Source organism: Manis pentadactyla, chromosome 8, assembly GCF_030020395.1.
Source record: "Manis pentadactyla isolate mManPen7 chromosome 8, mManPen7.hap1, whole genome shotgun sequence".
Classification (NCBI taxonomy): Eukaryota; Metazoa; Chordata; class Mammalia; order Pholidota; family Manidae; genus Manis; species Manis pentadactyla.
Window position 1 is genome coordinate 13,943,277 of NC_080026.1, and position 20,012 is coordinate 13,963,288.

The 20,012-nt window shown below is 39.9% G+C and overlaps 1 long non-coding RNA gene and 1 other non-coding gene across 2 annotated transcripts; both read left to right on the top strand.

Annotated features, from left to right (window-relative positions):
• The first annotated feature begins 3,249 nt into the window (after positions 1–3,249).
• LOC118911822 (uncharacterized) lies at positions 3,250–19,130 on the top strand. The gene is made up of 2 exons (XR_005024610.2): positions 3,250–3,670; positions 17,045–19,130. It is a non-coding gene; the product is annotated as an uncharacterized LOC118911822 (long non-coding RNA).
• Positions 4,456–4,642, top strand: LOC118911845 (U2 spliceosomal RNA). The gene has a single exon (XR_005024623.2). It is a non-coding gene; the product is annotated as a U2 spliceosomal RNA (small nuclear RNA).
• Positions 19,131–20,012: the final 882 nt, after the last annotated feature.

Consider the following 20,012-nt stretch of genomic DNA (forward strand, 5'->3'; position numbering starts at 1 on the left):
AATGAAGTAATAGAAATAGATCAATGAGACTCATTATCACAAAGATACAAATTCTGCCAAACTCTCAAATGTGTTAATCATCATTTTTCCTGGAGACCATTCTGTCCAAACCCACCATCATACTGTTTCAATATGGAGTGGTTGCTCTCCAGGCTTCTTGCACTGCCTGGGGAACTACTTTGTGTCTTTCCTGTTTTCTTCTATGCTACCTTTTTTCTTGGTTTAGTCACCCATTTTTCTGGAACCCAACATTTAGTGGCTTCCTGAGAAAGGACATCTGAAAGGTAAATATTTCAAGGCCTTGAATGACTAAAGATATTTGTATTCCTTCCTCAAGGTCTATTGACAGTTTAGCTGGGTGTTAATTGATGAACCTTGTTTTTACCTCAAAACTGTCTTCTGGCATCCAATGTTCCTGTTAAGAAATCCAGCATTATTCTCCTACCTATTTCTTCGTGTGTTGCCTATTTTTTCTTAAACCTTTTAGACTCACTTTTTCCCTGGTGTCCTGGGATTATGTGAAGATATGTCATGGCTTTTTATTTGTTTGTTTGTTTGTCTCATTTGCTCTACTGAGCGCTCAGTGGGACCTTACCCCTTGAAGATTCAAATCATCTAGTTTTGGGGATTTTTTCTTCTATTATTTCTTTGATAATTTCCTCCATTCCATTTTTTTTTTGTTCTCTCTCTCTCTTTTTAAGATTTCTCTATCCTGTTCATCAGATAACAGACTTCTGGATAGCTTCTCTAATTTTCTTATTTTTCTCTCTGCTACTTTTCCATCAGTACTTTGGAAAAAAGGCTTTACTCCTATCATTACGTAAAATATAATATTCACTGCCTATAGGCTCAGTCTTCCTTAATTAGCATTCTCATAGCCTGGTTATTTTCTCAAATTTTTTTAAAAATAAGAGGGAACTGAATTACAAAGGCTGGACTAGGCCCACTCACAACAACAGTGCTGCTTCCCCATCACTATGGGAACTTAGTCGCCTGAAAACTTTGCTTGTAATGTTTGTGCCAATTTCATCTAAATAACTCCCCTTCTATTGGTAGCAAATAGATATGTTTTCTGTTCACTGTTACCTTACTCTTACTCATACTCCTTGTTTATTGAGAATTCCTATTGCCTTATAGTATCTGTGCATTACTTTCTCATCTCTGTTTTCTTTTAGCTTTTCCTATTATAATAATAGCTTCCTTGCATTTTTCACAGTGTTTTCTGAGATAAGCTAATTATCTACATAATCACTATCATTCCTGTTTGGGCAGATCTGTTTCTCCAGTCCATCCCATATCTCTGCCCTACATCTCGGCTGCCCTTGAGTCAGGGAACCACTTCTGACAAAATCAGCTGTGGCCTGGGGTTGGGGTTGGGGCAGGAGATAATATCCAACAAACCCTGTCTGAGGAACCACCCAGGGCTATTTTTCTGCCGGAAGTGGCTATGGCAAGTGTTTAGAAGTATGGCTAGCCCTTTGCAGTGATTTTAGGTTAAGATACGCTGGCTTTAGGAACCTCAAGAGCCCCTTTGAAAAGTGGAAATAATTAGATCTTCCATCTATTTCATCAGATCACGAGAATTAAATAAAATAATGTAAATTATAAAACATTGCATGATGTAAAATTAGCAAAATCCTTGATATATAATAGTTTTTCCATCAATGGTGGTATTAACAGGCTGCTGTAAAGTGCCCTGTACCAAAATGGCTTTTTCAGACCCACTGCTGAGAACTACAGCACTAAGTACCACATGGTCTTAGTCCAGGGCACCACTAGGCACTGGGGTGCTGACAGAAGTGCTAGCAAGTCTACCATGAAAGTCTGGGAGCAAGAAGTGAGGGACCTTCTGGGAGCTGCAGAGTTCTTGACGAGAGGCCATTTCCTTCTCTCGCCAACCTGGGAAAAAAAGCAAAGGTAGTCCCTCTTCTTGAAGTATAGGGAGGGAAGCCCCATGAGTGGGTGTGTGTGTGACCACATCTTCTCCTGCTCCACGGAGTCAAGGGCATGTGAGGTTCTCTTGTGTGAAGCTGCCAGTGCTGGAACTAACAGAAATCCTGCTGACACCCCGTATGCAGGGAGGGGTGGGAACAGGACGATAGAACCAAGAAAGAACAGATGGTCTTTTTAAAAAGAAGTTTCCCCTACAGCTAAAATTTTTAATTACAAAGACTAAATTTTTTCCTCTTTAAAAATCCATTTTTATGGTAAAATATAGCACACAGAAAAAACAGAAATGTGCAACTTAATGATTTATCAAGGCAATATCTGTGTAACTATCACTGAAGTCAATAGATAAAACATTGCCAGCATCCAGCAGTCTCTATGATGTATTTCTTCAAAATCAGAAAACCCTCCCTCTTGCCAAAGGTAACCATAACATGACTTTTATGATAACCAAACTCTTGTTTGCTTGCTTTTTTATATTTTAATTTTACTTTTTTTCATCTAAACATGTGTCAAAAGTGAATTCACATGGAAAAATAAAGATGTAGTGGTTTCATTTAGGTCCTACTTTCTTCGCCTACAATTCTCCTGGACCGTATCTCAAATGCTAGAAACCATGTCCCATACAACATGATATAGATTGCTCCTACTTCTTTAACATCAAAGGCCACTTGATATATATAATAGCCAGCCTTCCAGATGGCCCCCAGGAGCCTCCTCCCTTGGTATTCCTGCCTTTGTGTAGACTTCCCACACTGAATGAGGGTGGGTTTTGTGGCCAGTGGAAATGTCAGTGTCTGGATTCACAAGCTAGGTCAGAAAAGACATTGCTGCTTCAGTACCATCTTTTGGGTCAATGACTTTGGGAGAAGTCAACAAGTTTGTTGTGAAGATGCTCAAGCAGCCCAGTCAATTGTGGACCAATTTACCAACACCAGCTTCCTAACCAAGTGAGCCACCTTCGACAAGGAACCTTCAGCCTCAGCCAAGCCTCAGGGTGATTTCCATCCTCCAGGCTTTGAGTCTTTCAGTTAGTCCCTGGGAACCATAGAGCAGACACAGGCCATTCGCCCTGTGCACTATCTGAACCCCTGATTGACAGAAACCATGAGCTGATACGTGATTATTGTTGTTTTAAGCCACCAAGTTTGGGGTCGATCTGTTATACAGTAAGAGATAACTAACCTAATACACATGACCAGCTAGGAAGGGTCATTGCCAAAAAATTGAACCTGAATCTGATAATGCCTCTATGTTTAACTACAGGTTTAAAAGTAGAGATGATAGAGGCACATGTGTTAAACTAGGGCAACCCAGGGATGCAGCTAGCAAAATCCAGAATATAGGAAATTCTGCAGCCCAGATGACCCAATATTTTCAGCTAGTTAATTGGGGATGGGAGAGGAACACATAGATTGAAAGGGACTTACAAGGTTTGATGGTCTGTGTTGTTTCCAGTTAGTGCTGTCCTCTTCTGGGGGAGAATTACAGGTCCCCTCTCACCACTGACATCAGCTTTGGCCACGTGACTTTCTTTGGCCAAAGAAATGTGAGCAGATCTGACAGTTGCTGCTTGTGAGGAGAAGTTGTAAAAGTCACTATGTTTCAACCATTCCTCATTTCCATCTGCCAGGAAGTGGGCGTATCCCAAGTAGGGATTGTTTCTTTAGATCTTGGGCCAGGAGTGAAGAGACTGCAGAGCTGACACATAATGGAAATTCACGTGAGTAGGAAATAAACCCAACTTGGTGTAAGCCACTGTGATTTTGGATTTCTTCCTAAGCCACTATGATTCTCTCCTAGCCACTATGCTCCCATAGCATAGCCTAGTGTAATCTGATTAATGCAAGGAATGTTTCAAACATAACAGATAAACCTTATTAGGATCCCAATTTATGAAACCACTGCAGAAATTTGAATATGGACTGGATATTTAATGGTAATTAAGCACTGCTGTTTATTTTTTATTAGGTGTGCTGATGGTATTGCAGTTATGTTAAAACAACAAAAAGAGTTCTTACATTTAAATGAAAAATAACAGAAGGAGTTCTTATAGTTAGACATGTGGTCTAAGGGGAAAGGCGATATTGGGGGTATCGATTGGTCATGAGTAATTACTGAACTGGGTGGTGCGTATGTGCGAGTTTATCATAACATTCTTTCTGCTTTTGTTTATGTTTGGAAATTTCCATAATGAAAAGTTAAAAAAATAGTCTTGTTAACTTGAGTCCCAGAGTTGTCCTATGACACTCCCAAAGAGGTACAGAAAATATGGAGCTGAGCAAGACGAGTGAGTGAGCACGCAGAGGAGGTGTTTAGATCAGGCCTCAGGAAGAAGACATTAAAACTCTCATTTCCAGTGAGAAAGATGTTTCTTCAGGAGCACTGTATCAGGCCAGAGCACATCAGGGTAGAATTCAGAGCACTGGAGAGCTGTGGGGCACTCTAGAGGTGTCAGCTCCCACCTCAAGTGTGAAAGGGAAGGTGTGTGGCTTAAGTAAAACTGTTGTTTCTTCTCTGCCTATTAGCTAAAATCAAATGTAGTATCTATTACGCCAATTAAAACATCTGATGTGTTCTCTGTATACTGGGCATTGAGGTAATGATCAGGATTAGGAGATGAATCCGGAGCTTGCTCTGTCTATTCCATGCCACAGCTTAGAATTGCATTACTTCCAGGATTGGTGTATTTCTTTTGAGTTAATGACAGATTGTTTTCGATGATTCCCCTTGTCTCCTACAAAGAGCTCTAAATCACTATTAATGAAGCTCCAGAGTGTATTTCCACCATTAGCACTGTAAGGATTGGATTTCCTGTAAGTGGAGTAGACAGAGTAGCTGAGTTTGAGCCACGTCCCAGTACCACATCCGAGAGAATACTGGCAAGAGGACCCCTTGGGCAGGAGAGGGCTGGGCTGGGGGAGAGAAGAAGAGGTTGAGCCTGAGCCAAACCCCACGCCCAGAGACTGTGGGCCAGGGCACGTGGCCCAGGGAGAGCCAACATGGGCAGCTGTAGAGGGGGAAGAAAATCTGCTGGGGTCAGAGAGGTAGCAGCAGCCTCGCTGTCAGCACCTACTGCTCCCCATCAGAGTCGTCCGGTCCGGGGATCCTGCCTCTCGTTCCACCTCCACACCCGGGGCGGTCCTCTCTGGGAAAGAGGGAGAAGGTGGGTGTGGGAGAGCAGACACATCTCTCACCCCCACTCCCACTAGATGACGCTGACATTTTGTGTTGTTCTGTTTTTGCGATTGGAGAGGTAAAAGCAAATGGGAATTATTTATTTTTTTGAGCATTAGACATGGGACTGGGAAGTTATGGAATTGGGCAGAGACATCATTTAGATATAATGGGAACCCACTTCCCGGAGATTCCACCAGAGCAGGCTGGGAGCAGTTAAAGTGTGTCCTGCCTTCACCCAGAGAGTGGCTGTGCTTCAGTAATTACAGGGTTCCCTCATTGCCCCTAGCAACACAATACAAAACCACAACAGAAAACTTCAGGTCACATTTTTAGTGGTAGACCATGACTTCGAACTAGACAAAGCCTGCCTTTGGTGATATTGCCCTTCCTAATCTCCCTCCCATGCCTTCTTTCCCTTACCCTGCAGAAAACCTGTGTCCTGCTACCCTCTGTGCAAATTAACTCAAGCCAAATGTATGCACCATCAAGGACACCAAAAAGAAATATTTATATTTTCTTTTAATATTTTGCCCACTGTGACCTACTTTTAGTTCAATTTCAAAAGCAAGGAGGTGAGTGTGTTCTTAATAAACATGTCACTGAACTCTGTTCTACTGTTTTGGCTACATGGTTCCTGTTGAGTAAACTTAAGTTGTTTCCTATCGACAGTAAAAATTAAAAAAATCCTCTGTGTCAATACATTGATATTTAAGTTCCAGAATTCCACCTGCTTCATCAACTGTCTATTTCTTTGAAGACCGTTTCCCACTGACAATCCTGGTGTTAAAGGGCTCTTGTTAGTGTCACCTCTGATGTGCCTGAGTCACATGGAAAATCACTTCCAACCCACCCACACGTCTGAAAACACATTTTTCAGTGATTATAAAATCAAGAACTGTGAAGGTTCCTTGCAAAGAGAGCATTTAATCAGCTGATGTTATTTTAATTATTCACTTTTAATGAGGAATCCATGAATGTTTTCAAAAATCAGAGTCAATAGGTAGGCTGTCTTCTAAAAAACTAAATCAAGTTATAGTCTGAGGGTTTCACTGGCATTAGGTGATTATTACCATAATTTAAATACTTCAGCTTAAGCAGCAAGGTAAATGTGAGTGCTTTAAAAGTTGGTTTTAGCATGCCACTTAGGAGTTGTTAATGAACCCTTTGAAGTGCTCTAATAGGGAATACACACTCCCGGGGTGTGGCTGAGCACGAAGGGACCTAATCAGGACTTGGACTTAGAATCCGTGGCTGACACAGATCCTTCGACTCTTCATTTCTGATTCTACACTAGAGGATTCATCTTTAGCAGAGGAGATGTTAGACATAGCTTTTTATTGGTGAAATGCATGGATTTTGAGGTATGTGTACAGCACGAGAACCTCATTCTTAAAGGAAGAGGACGTACGTTTTGGGTGGGCCCAGAACCGTGCTCCAGGCCTGGGAATTTGTGTAGTCCTGTGCGCACCACTTAACGCAGGACTCTGTCACCTGAGCCCACGAGAAGCGTAGCCTGGCTTCTGCTCTAGGACGTGGTGGTATCTGGTTCAAATGAACACTTCCCACAAGGTTCTGGTCAGGAGCCGTGAGCTCATGGAGCTTACAAGGACACTTGTGTTTGTTTTCTCATCAGTCTTGGCATGTGGCATTCGGTCAGAGACTGCCTTTCATGGGCCTCACCACCCAGTGGCCCTGTGGAGGGCAAGGAGGGCTGTAGGCACACAAACTGGTAGCGGCCCCACCAAGATGCTGACAGTCAGGTACCACCGCCCTGGCTTAAGCCAGCTAATATGATTTGGTCCACAAATAGTTACTTACCATCAGATGTACTGAATAGAAAAATAACGATGGCTAAGTAGATTTAAAAAATGCACAATGACAGAGATTTGAGGAAGATTCATAGAAAGAAATGTGGTTTTGTCTAGATAACAGTATCAGAAAAATTATATAGGACTTACTATATATCAGATGCTATTCTAAACTCTCTTTTTATATATATATGTGTGTGTATATGTTCGATATCTTTATATATAACATGTATGTATGTGTGTGTATATATATATATATAATCATTTAATCCTTGTCACAATCCGATGAAGAGACACTGTCATCACATTATCAACTCTTTTCCTGAGGAACCTGGGGCACAATGTGTGCTTTGTTCTAGATCACACAGATCACCTAAGTGGGGAAGGAGTGATTTAAACCCAGGCAGTCTGACTCCAGAATCCAGGCTCTTACTGTTAGAGACACCAGAGTTTTCTTTCTTAAAAACAGACATCGGTATGTGACCAGGAGCCATGGGAGTTTATAGAGTTAAAGAAAACTGGACTTGCTGTTAGAGCCTCGGGGAAAACTAAGGAATGCTGAGGTTTTCCTTGGCTTGAGAAAAGCCCCATACCAACAAGGGATTTTTGTCAGGCATCATTTGGGCAGCTGGGCTTCTGTGATGAATTAAAAATAAAGACCTGTCACTTGGTTGATGATGTGTGTAACAGTTTTCCTAGACGCAACAAAGCTGCTGAGTATTAGAAGACTTTGAAGGGAAAGGCAGGCAGCAGACAAGCTACTTCTCTCTTTTCTACATTTGACATCCTTCCCTTCATATATTTCTATATCATCCTATACTAGAACAATGCTCACACATATGAGGTGTCTGATCTAAGTTGCAGCAAAGCATTCTTTCAAGAGGCCATATTTTTCTCTGTTCCTTTCAGTTCTTCAGTCAGGGCAAGAGTTGGGATGATCTGATTACTAGCACAGTTATTTGGTGAACTCATTACCTCCAGCTATAAACCTGATCTTGCATCTTGCTTTTGCAAGTTCCTTTCTAAGCATTGTTCTTAGAAGTGGAAGAAACCACCAGCCCACAGTCAGCATTCTTTGGAGGTCCTCTACTCATTTACTCATTTGAATTCTTGCTACATAATTTTACCTACATATTGTATACGTGCATATTTGGAGGTCCACTCCGGGCCTTTTTCCATTTCCCTGTCACCGAGGCAACATGGTGTGCATCTCTTACATACCTCTTTCCTCGGCCTATCTCTGTAAATTCAGGATCCTGATAAACCACTCACTCAACTACATCACACAGAACTGCAGGAAACTAACTACGAGTGCAGCAGACCAATATAATGGTTTGTTGGGGGTTGAGGGGGGCTGCCAGACACCCAAACTTTTCAAGGTTCTAGTGTATTTAGGGTTTTTGTAACTGTTACTTGGTAAGTTGCCAATTCTTTTTTTAAAAAGTTTGCATATATCAGATTGCTTTTATGGAAAAATGTAATAATTTATTAATTAATGTAATCATCATCCTTGAATTGAGTACCAGGAATTGAACCCAAAGCTGCAATTCAAGAAGAATAAAATATTGACCCTGTTGATTTATTGAAGTTGTTTTGGTTGCAGGTAGTAGGACCCAACTTAAATTAGCTTAAGCCAAAAAGGAAATTTATTGACTCATGTAACTGGAAAGTCCAAGTATAGAGTTCAGGCACGGTGGGATCAAGGGAGCTCAAATTATTTCATCAGAATTCCCTTTTCTCTTTTCATCTCTACTTATCTTTGTCTCTCTGTATTCTGGCCTCATTTTCTCTTACTAAAGATAGCTTCCTCTGATATGACCTGCATAGATGGCTGTTAGAAGCCCCAGCTTAGATCATTTTGAGAGCTCAAAATAGCAGAGGCATAGTGACCCTCTCTTCCTCTGAATCCATATTGCAAAAGTCAAGGGAGATTCTGATTGGCCCTAGTTGATCACATGCCCGTTTGAACAGTCTGGCCTGAGGAAACCTTCAAACTGGCCAGGCTTAGGTTACTTGCTTTCCCTCAAATGAGGAAGGTTCAACCCCAGTTGTACTATAAGTGGGTGAGTTTCCCCACACAAAAAAAGCAGTGATGCATAAACAAAAGAAAAAAATAGATATTTACAGTGGTAGCCAGCCTCCAAGATGACCCCAAATGATCCTCACCTCCTGGTATTTACATCCTTGCATAATTTTCTACACTGTTTCATGGCTGGCCTGTGTAACCAATAGAATCCTGCGGAAGTGATGATGTGTGACCTTCAAGTCAAAAAAGACTGCAATCAGCCTTTAACTTGCTCACTCTTGATTAACCTGCTCTAAAGGAAGCCAGCCACTATGCTGTGAGGATGCTCAGGTAGCCCCCTGAAGAGATACACATGAAGAAGAACTGAGATCTACTGTGCTAACTCAGAGCCCGAGGTCTCCTGGCCAACTTGCTGGCCACTTGCATGTGACATTTGGAAAGTGGATTTTCGAGCCCCAGTCAAGCCCTCAGAAGACTGCAGCCCCGGCTTACACCCTGACTACAACACTTTGAGAGAGTGGAGTCTGGACTACCTAACTAAACTGCCTTGACTTCCGAGCTGCAGAAGCTGGGAGATCTGTGAGATAATAAGTGTTTATTATTGTTTGAGGCCATTAATTTTTGGGGTAATTTGATACTCAGGAATAGAAAACAATATATCCACTATACTTGCTCTCAAGTAGCTCATGGACAGCTTAAAGATATAGACATTTAAGTGACTAATCCTGATTTGTAAGTGGGAAAGGAAGATAGAGGAGATGGAGAAGCTTCTAGAAGTTTTACAGTGGAGGCCACCTCTGAGCTAGGCTTCCAGGACACATGTGGGAAGGAATTGAAATCCAGGCCCAGGAACAGCACAAACAATGGCTTGGAGACTTGAAAGTGAACCATGTGTTCAGGGAAATGCAAACACGGTGGTTGTGGTCAAGGCAGTGGTTCATCAAAATCACCAGGAAGGTTTAAAAACTATACAGACAGTCAGACCTTGCTCCTAGAGGATCTGATGATTAGCTGGTTTGGGCTTCCAAGGTTGTTTTGGTTTTTGGTTGTTTGATGAGCTTGTTGCTGTGGACGGTGTGCCTGCAGTGTTTCTCTGTAGGGTCTCTGGACCACACGCTACAGAAAGCATAAAACATAGGCGCTTGGGCCCACACAGGCCTAATGAAGTAGATATTTGTGATGGGGTAGAATGGAGTCCAGGGATCCACATTTTAACAAACACTAGGAAATTCTTATGAATATTAAATATTAATGTGCTAGTTTGAGAAATGGGTGAATTGTGGAAAATCCAGGAAAGAATTGTTCTGTAGAAATAAAGAGAGTTTCGTGGAGGTGGTGGCCAATTTAAAATTGGGTATAAATTCATGCCATAATGAAGTAAAAATATACTCCAGTAAAAAGACTAGCAGGAAATATACAAAAAAATGGTGTGGTTGTGTTATGGTGGTAGCCTTGTAGGGGATAGTCTTTTATTCTTTTTATAGTACTGGCACATTACTTCTATAATTTAAGCACTGATTTTTCAGAAACTTTAAGGAGCTGTGTTACTGACGTGGAGGAGTCAGTTGGACAAGGGGTGAGAAGCGGTCATTGGCCTTGGTGAGTGGGAGGCCAGTGGGTGAGGGGGTGGAACCCAGATTACTATGGACGGCTTCAGTGGGCAGGGAGGAAGTGGAAGAAGCGCCTATAGACCCCTAGTTCAAGGAGTTTGGCAGCAAAGGCAAAATTTAAAATAAAATTGTTCTTTTTTTACAGATTATAAAAGTAATACTTGTTCATTATATAAAATTGGTTAATGCAGAATATTAAAAACAAACTAAGAGTCCCCCCAAATCCCACCACCCAATGCCAAACCATGCGAACGGTTTGGTTTATTTGTTTGAATGCACATTTCTCCTTTACAGCAGTGCTTCGAGATAAGAAAACAGGTCAAAATCATGCACATTCTTCTCAGCTGAGGAAACCAAGGCTCAGAAAGTGACTTTCCTGAGACACAACAAGTACACATGATGAAGTATCTGGTCTCCACAGTGCTTTGGCTTGCATTTCCTGGTTGCTCTGTCCCCACTCTGCAGCAGCGCTGGTCAGTCTACTCTTTTCCTTGTGCTCTTTTGTGTCCTGAACAAGTATTTCAGTTGCAGCGCCTCTAACGTTTCATTGCATCTTTGGATTTACATATGTAAAGCACTCATTCGGTCTGTACTCTTTGATGGTGCCACCTGGCACAGCTTTTGACAAAGAATCATTGCACAACACGTTTCTGGAATGATGGGTGATGGGTAATGCTTTGGTATGGTAACTGACGCATTTTTCCTTCCTAGTATTTTCTGCTTTTCTGTACTATCTCCCCACTTCAGATAGAATAACACAATAGAACCAGAGTCAAATTCTTAAGTTTTTGACTTTCAGATGGGGTGTAAACAATGGACTTAGAAGACTGGCTAAAAAGCTGTGTTATCCATCCCCTGGAGTTTTAAATATGGTCTAATTGGGAGAAGAAAGGAAAGTTGAGGAGAAGGAAATAGATGAGAATACTGGTGTATGTTCCCGAGAAAAGGGTCTGGGCACCACCTCCCACCCTGCTGACCCCCATCCCAGAATAGAGCTTGTGGAGTTGATAAAATGACAGAATTTTCTCTATATCAGTGTGGCATAGAAGAGTAGGGAAGAAATGGCCGTATGGAAAGTCTAGATCAGCATATACTGTACAACAGAAATATAATTCAAGCCACATAAGTAATTTGCAATGTTTTAGTAAGTAGCCACATTTAAGAAAGTAAAAAGAAACTGGTGAAATTAATTTTAATGAGATATTTTATTTAGCTCAATATAGCCAAGTATCCTTTCAACATGTAATTGATACAGAAATTATGAATGAGATATTTTGCATTTTCTGTACTAAGTCTTTGAAACCTTGTGTATATTTTACAATCATAGCACATCTCAGTTTTGATTAGCCATATTTCAATAAAGTTTTCAGCAGACACCTCTGGCTGGAGGCCATATTAGATAACACAGGTCTAGACAATCAGACTTAAAACGGCCCAATAGAGTACTTACTCCCACAGCAGAAAACTGGAACCACAGAATGTTTCCTTTGTGCTCAAGAACATCAGAGACAAGAAAGTGTATTGAGTTGAGTAGAACAAAACGGACCCACAGCCTGGAGTAGAACAGAAGACCTGCAGAGAGCCATGAGTAAACTATATTTTTTCTTGCAAACCATTGGAGTTATTACAATTATTGCTGCAAGAACTAATAAATACAGAAATTGGTGCCATAAAGAAAAAGAAAAGAATATCATAGACAAGACCCAGAGAGGCAAGCGACCTCAGGAGATCTTGTTCCAGGCTGAGAGGAAATTGATTGAGCTCTGATCTGCTCGGGCAGAGTAGCCAAAGGATGTCTCAGTGGATGCCAGGGAAAGATGACAACCCAGGGACCCAAGACCTACCCCTCTCTGCACAGTCACACACCGCAAACCCCCAGGAACTCAGACTCCCCCCTGAGGGAGATGAAACTCCAACTTGATCATGATTAAATGTCCACCTTTCAGTAGAATGGGGCAAGGTTCAAAGTAGAAGTTCTATATGGAAAAAGAAAACTACACTTATTTTGTGGACCAAGATTCAAACTCACTACAAAAACAGTGAATGAATATGGCTAGAGTTGAGGCTAGTGTAAGCTGTGTCTGCTGTTTCCCTTTAGGCCACCAGAAGATGATATAAAGGAATGTAAAAGCTGTGTTTCCCATCCCCTGACCAGGCAGGTGGTGGCTTTTCAACAAGTCCATGTCAGGAAAAATGGGATGTGTGGCACTCTTCTATCTGAAAGATATTCAAGAGATATAACAACAATTCAATGTAATATATTGAAGTGTTGTATTGACTGGGTCCTGATTTGAACAAATAAACCATGAAAGAGATTTTGAGGAAGTTGGAGACATTTGTATTTTGATTAGGTTACTGAATGATTACGAATTTGGATGCTATTGTGGCTATGTGGGAAAGTGTCCTTATCCCTCAGAGGTGAATATAAAATATTAGGGATAAAAAGTCATGTTATTTGTAGACCACTATTCTTAACTGCCTTATTCATAGCAGTCAAAAAGTGGATACAACCCAGATATCCATCAACTGATGAATGTGTAAATAATATATGGTGCATCTAAACAATGGGATATTATTCACTTGCGAGGTATCGACTGGTGCTGCAACCTGAGTGAACTTTGAAAATATTATGTTACCTGAAAGAAGCCAGTCACCAAAGGCCACAGATTGTATGAGCCCACTTACGTAAAATGTCTAGACTAGCCAAAGTATAATTGGGACAGAAAGTACATTAGTAGTTCCCTAGAGCTGTGATGTGGAGGGAGGTGGGGTTCACAGCTAAAGGATTCAAGGTTTCTTTCTGGGATGATGAAAATGTTTTTAAATTGTAGGAATGGCTGCACATACCAGTGAATATACTAAAGAACACTGAATTGTGCACTTAAATGGGTAAATTGTATGGTATCTAAATCATACTTCAATAAGGCTGTTTTAAAAAAAAGGAAAAAAAGGAAAAAGTCACGCTCTAAATTTTTGTTTAAAATAATTAAGAAAAAAAGGAACAAATATGGCAAAGTTAACCCTGTTAAATCTTGCTGCTGGATATACGGAGGTCTGTTGTACTATTTTATCTATCTCTTTGTACATTCGAAAAAAAATTTATTAGAAAAACAAGGGTGGAGGTTCTAGTTTAACATCCACTCCCTTAGGCATAAATTTGAGAAGGCATCGCCTTGCCTTTACTAATTGTAAAATAAAATGGGTGAAGAGAGCACCCTCCTCTCTTTTGGGGGTGTCTGCAAGGCAGGGGACTGCCTGAGGGAAGTCAACATTATTTCATTTCCTGCTATTTACATGCTCTCTGGGGTGGTAACTTGAGAATTCGAGAATTCAGCTCTGGGAGCCACTGATGGCAAAGACTCCACACTTCCAGGCCACCACTCAGCTAAATGGAAAAGAAATGCAAAGAAGGGAGGCGGAGAGAGGAAAGGGCATTAGAGTCGGAGCTGTCAGAAAACTTGGTATATAAAAACAAACCCCCAGAAAATAGATTATGAGACAACCGTTTGCTTTAAAGAAGTATTTCTAGTGCTTTATAAAAACATAAAAATCAGGTTTTTTTCAATAAGTAGTACATGCAACTACGTGTAATAATAAACACCAATAGTTGTATAGCACTGTGTTCATTGTTCCACTTTCCACATAATTAATACATTTAATCCTCATTATAATCTCCATTTTATAGCTGAGACCATTTAAGGCCCCAAACCCGCACAACCTCTACAGGACAGACCAAAGCTTCCACAGTCACGCGCTTAACTGCTACACTTGACCACCCCCCTCGGTAAGGGAGCAAAGGGCTGCTTTTCTCACCCGGGGGGCCTCTGTTGTTACCAGCTTCCTGGGGATCCTTCCAAAAGAGAGATAATTCAAGGAAACGTCTCTTTTGTAGGCTCATTCAAGCCCATTTTTCAATCAGCAGTTTGGAGAATGGATTCAGACGCTCCTTTCCATCCACAGGGTTAGTTCTGACCCATAAACTGTAAAGTCCCAAGGCGCCTGCAGAGAAGCACAGCCTGTGACTCCGCCACCTGTAAAGCCGCAGCGCCGCACACAAGGGGCCTCTGATTTACTGGGCTTCTCCCTGCTGGTCCGCGGCGCGGTTCATCTTCGGCCCTGGGCAGAGTTTGACAGCTCCCCAAGGTCCCGTGAAGTACTCTTTTCAAAGTGAAATTCTCAATCAAATAAACTTGAAACAGACTTGGTCTGGATCCAGGTCCAGACCCTCCAACTCCCCCCACCCCGTTCCTCCAGGCAACAGTTGGCTACACTTCACTTCCTGGGTGTTTTGAGTCCTCTGGTGCAGACTACGTCTTTCCTTCAAAAAAACGGTCATTTAAAACCTTCATTCTTCCTGTTTTAAAACTGTGCCAGGGCATAATCATTCTGTCTTCTCCAAAGAGTACACGAAAATCAACTGTGGAGGATCAGGCAAAACTTGTGAGACCTGTCAATATGGCCTTTGAAAAACCTCCCATTTCTATCCAGTTAGAACTATTTTTTCATTCTTCCTTTGTTTCCTCATTTGAAACTTCATTCTGATTTTATCTAAGCGTTCAGTTTTCCCTTAGATATTCAGATTATTCATTTTCTCCTCCCCTCTACCAGGGACCTCAGTGATTTTCTGCTAGTTAATAAAAAGGAAAGTTTCCTTCTTTTTTTTGTAAACTCTAACTAAAAAGAAAGAATGCAAAGGATGATTTTTTTTGTGTGGAACAGTGTGTGTAGGGGTTTCGTGAGGAGAGAAGGCGTAAATTACTAACATCTCCACGGTTTATATTAACAGTATTATTAGATTCAATCAGGAGGCACCTCATCCTTTTGTGTTCATTTTATCCGAGTATATTGATGTGGGGCGTTTTAATGCTGTTTTGGTCATTTTTTCCTCTTGGCACATAATAGGACTGTACTCTTCCCTTTAAAAGTAGAGACTATGTGATCTGTTTTGGCCAATGGGATGTGAGAGGGGACATGTATCATTTCTCATTAAAAACTTTAAAAGCCAGAATGTGATGCGGCAGGCCCCCTTCTCACTGCTGCAGGGGTTTTAAGAAGTAAATGTTTGCGAGGAATCTCCATGGTCTGGGTCCTGGACTGACAATGATTAGAAGAGCTCCCTTCAAAGCCTCAATGTACAGTGAGAAATTAAGTTTTGTTGTGTTAAGCCACTGAGGTTTGGGAGCTGTTTGTTACCATCTGGCCCTACCTGACTGATGAAATTTGGAAAAACTAAATAAGTAATGAGTATTGTGGATATTTGCCTCAGTCCATGAGTACAAAAGTTAACTGTCTTTCCATCTGATTGAACAACCCCAGATGAAGTATAAATTCAACTGATTCATTTAGCAAATATTTATTAAGGACCTATTCTGTTCAAAGCTTTATTAATAAGGGTAACAAAAACTTTGATTTAAAAAATTTGATTATTAGGCCTGGAGTTGACTTTCAAACAATGTGGCACTTCGGGATACCAACTCCCTGCACAGTTGAAAATCAGCACCTGATTTTTCTGACTCCTCCAAAATTTAACCACTGATAGCCTACTGTTTGACGGGAAGCCTTAAGGATAGCATAAATGGTTAATTAACACGTATTTTGTACGTTATGTGTATTATACACTGTATTCCTACAATCAATAAACTAGAGAAAATGTTTTTTAATTGTCACAAATCTCCACAAATTTTCCAATATATTTATTGAAAAAAATCTGTGTGTAAGTGGACGGACCCACACATTTCAAACCTGTGTTGTTAAAGGTCAACACTAGATTCAAAAGAGCCCAGATGACTCTGTATCTGCAATTCTGTGCAGAGTACTTTATTACAATTTCACATCACCCTGAGCATTTTCCAGCTATAAAATTGTTAAAGGACAGATTTCCAAAAAAAGGTAAAATCATGACTCTCATGCATATAGAAGATGAACACATGTAAATGGTTTACTTAATTCATCATTCAATGAACAAACTGGAAATTGTCATAATTGGTTCAAAAGAGAAGTCAGAAGAGCAACAGTTTTATATAGAGTAAAGAAATACTGAAAGGCATGTACAAAGGACATAAAACTGGCATTTTTCATGAGGGTGGGGGCTTTCAGGAGTGTGGGGAAGTGACCTTAAACCACTGTACCACAATTCCACCACAGAATTTATTTGCATGACACTAGGCAAGAATTATTTTGCATTGCTATCATGTATCTACAAGTTCAGTTTCAAAATATCTCAAAGTCAATAGAAGGCTAGAATCAGATTAAAGCAGAGGGTGTACTCTGCAGTTTTCCATTAGAGCCATCTAATAATATAATCTCTTGCTTATTCTAAATTTCCTTAGTAAATTTCCAAAACAAAAAATAAATAAAAGTAAGTAATGTTACTTAGCAAACTATCAAACATGAGGATATTTTCAAAGGCAAAAAAGGTATCTTTAAACCGGCAAATCTCAAAATCTTTGCTTTCTTTTTCTCTTTTTTTCCAGGAAGCTACTGGAGCATGTGTGTTACTAAAAGAAGGGAATAAACCAAGAAAGAGGAGAATCTGAGTGTGGAAACAAGGTTCCCAGCAAAGGAAAGAGGCAAGGTGAATTTCTACAGTGATAGTGAAGAAATGTCTTATGCTGACAAAATTCAGCGGTTCTGGAGATCAATCAGTCTATGTAGAAACAGAAGGCTGGAAAGATCCAGCAGATGTCTAAATTAAAAAAAAAAAAGAACCACTGGAATACTTCAGGTGCTTGACAAAATTGGTCAGAAGAAAACTGGAGAAGTATAAGAAAAGTTTATAGCATATATATAAATGCACTCACACATACACAAAAACAGAACAAAATGAATAAGTAGTCAATATTTAATTCCAGCAAAAACAAAACATGCAAAAAAAAAGAAAGATAAACAAAGTGTTGCTTATTCATGGCCAATATTTGCATTGTCATTATATTATAAAAACTGATAATTACTTAATACAAAACTGTGATTAAAATACGCAGGGAGGGAGAAGAGTGTGGGTGTGTGCAGGGGTGGTGAAAGGATAGTAAGTCTTTACCTTCCATAGCAGGAAGCGAGTAGATATTATTTAAACTTACTTGATCAATATATAGCACCATAAGCTTATTACTAAAAATGAGGAGTTAAATATAAGAGGAGAAAGAGTTAACTGAATGGGAAGTTGCCTCTGCCTTTGGGGAATCTAATTCTGGGGCTGAATACTGTTTTTTGTTGCTGTTGTTTTGCTATTTGTTTATTATTATAAACTTTGTAATATTGGATGACCTTTGAAACCATGTCTGGGTATTTTTTGCTTGTCCAAAATATTTTTACAGGCAAAAAAGTTTGTGATACAAAACCTATTTGTATTAAAGATTTTCTTCATCTTTCCAGAATAGGTTGCCATTAGACAAAAAAGATGTTAGTTACCTACTAGTTATTAATCACTGTTTTTCCTTAATTCAACTACTTAAAAAATTCAAATGGCTAAATATATTAGGGCATATACTGTTATTATATTATTTAGAAAGCATTTCTATCAGAGTAAAACATTTTCTATTATAAGGGAGGAAAAACATTTTCCTTCTACCTTTCTAGGTTCTTGGTTGTGGCTCTAACAAAAGACAAATGAACAAGAGAAAAGCATACAAATTTATTTAAAGGAGTTTTATGTGACACAAGAGCCTTCCTAAGGAAATAAAGACCCCAAGAACCAATTAAACCTGAGTGTTTTTATATCCTAGGTTTGATGAAGAGTGGAAGTCATGGGCAGGTGTGAAAGGACAGAAGTGAGTGAGCTGAGGGTAGTAAACTGGGGGAAGCTTAGCAAGACCTGTTCAGAATCTTCTCAAAATCCCACTGTCTTTGAAGATTAAGGATGCTCTTGTTCTCTGGGTATAAAGAGAGAACTGCTTTAATGAGGGTCTTATGACCTGATTTCAGGGGAGAAGGGAAGATCTGAGAGTCCTCCCTGTACCTGCCAATTCTCAATTTCCTACAGCTTAAAATATATACCCTATATGCCAAGGTGCTGTATTTGGAGGTAGTCTGTTCTGAACCCTTTTGCTATCATAAATTAAATGTATTAACTCTTTTGAAATATTGTGCCTAAGAATCTTTATATAGAATCAGATAATATTCTGTAATTTTATTTTACACTTTTACATGAATTTTCGATTACATTCTCTTAATAACCATCAAAGGAAACAACCCTAAATTAATACTGTAAAAGCTAATGAATTATTTAGACATATCCTTTAGAGATATTTAAATACAGTCTCTCATGTAATTTCTTCCTCCTAAGCAGGGTACAAGTGTTAATATCTACTGTCTACATCTTGGTTTCAATTTCTTTAAATTATCTTTGCATAAGTAACGCATTAAAAAAAAGTAGTTGCATAGAAAATAGTCTAGAGGAATACATAATAAAAGGCTAACTGTGGGTATCTAGGAAATGGAATTGAGGAGGATTTTGTAAAATGTTTTACAGTCTTTGTGTGTTATTTTTATGATCAGAATATATTTGTGTGTTTGTATGTGAATGGGTGTATGTATATATGGAAAATAAAACAAGAAGTTGTGCATAGCAGTTTTCTTTGGTCGTTCTCTTGATCACAGAGGGGTTTCATGAGCACAAACCTGAAAGGATTTCCCATTGAACTGCACATGACATTCTATGATCTGGATTAAGTATTCTGAACTGAGGTGACTAAAGGCAACTGTCCTGTTCTAGATAGTTAGCTCCAAACTGCTGTCAGCGTGTTAATGGTGCAGCCAGGAATGCTCAAGTGAGGCTAATGGGTGATCACTTGTCAGTCCACATCAGCCACGGTCAGTACACATGCAAGCATAGAAAATGAACTTTACAGATTAAAAAAGAGAAATAAATTGTATGATTTATTATTAATTCATACATGGAATGCATTTCAACCAAGTTTTTTTTCTTCTTCTTTCCTTGTTAGGCAATTTATGTTGACCAGAAAATACAAGTAATGGACTTTCATCTTTTTGCTATTGCCCTTTGGAGTGGGAAGCATCTTCTTTCACAGTCATCCTTCTTCCCTGAGAAGACCTAGATGGGACTAGTTTTTTGTTCTTTAATTTCTAGAACAACAAAAGGATTCTTGGTTTCATATTCTCCAGTTTTTATATTATTATTCTAGTCCTTAGTGTGCATTAAGAGACTCTGTGGAGCTTCTGTAGGTCATTCATGGCAGAATTAGGACTAGAACTGTTTGATAGTCTTTGCTCTGCACCTGCCTCAGATGGCACGGTGCTATAGACTGGATGTCTGTGTCTCCCCTAAATTCATGTATCGAAACAATCCACAAGGTGATGGAGTTTGGAAGTAGGGCCTTTGGAATGATGATTAGGTCATGAAGGTGGTGCACTCCTCAATAGGATTAGTGCCCTTAGAAAAGAGACCCCAGGGAGCAATCTTGCCCCTTCCGCTGTAGGGGGACA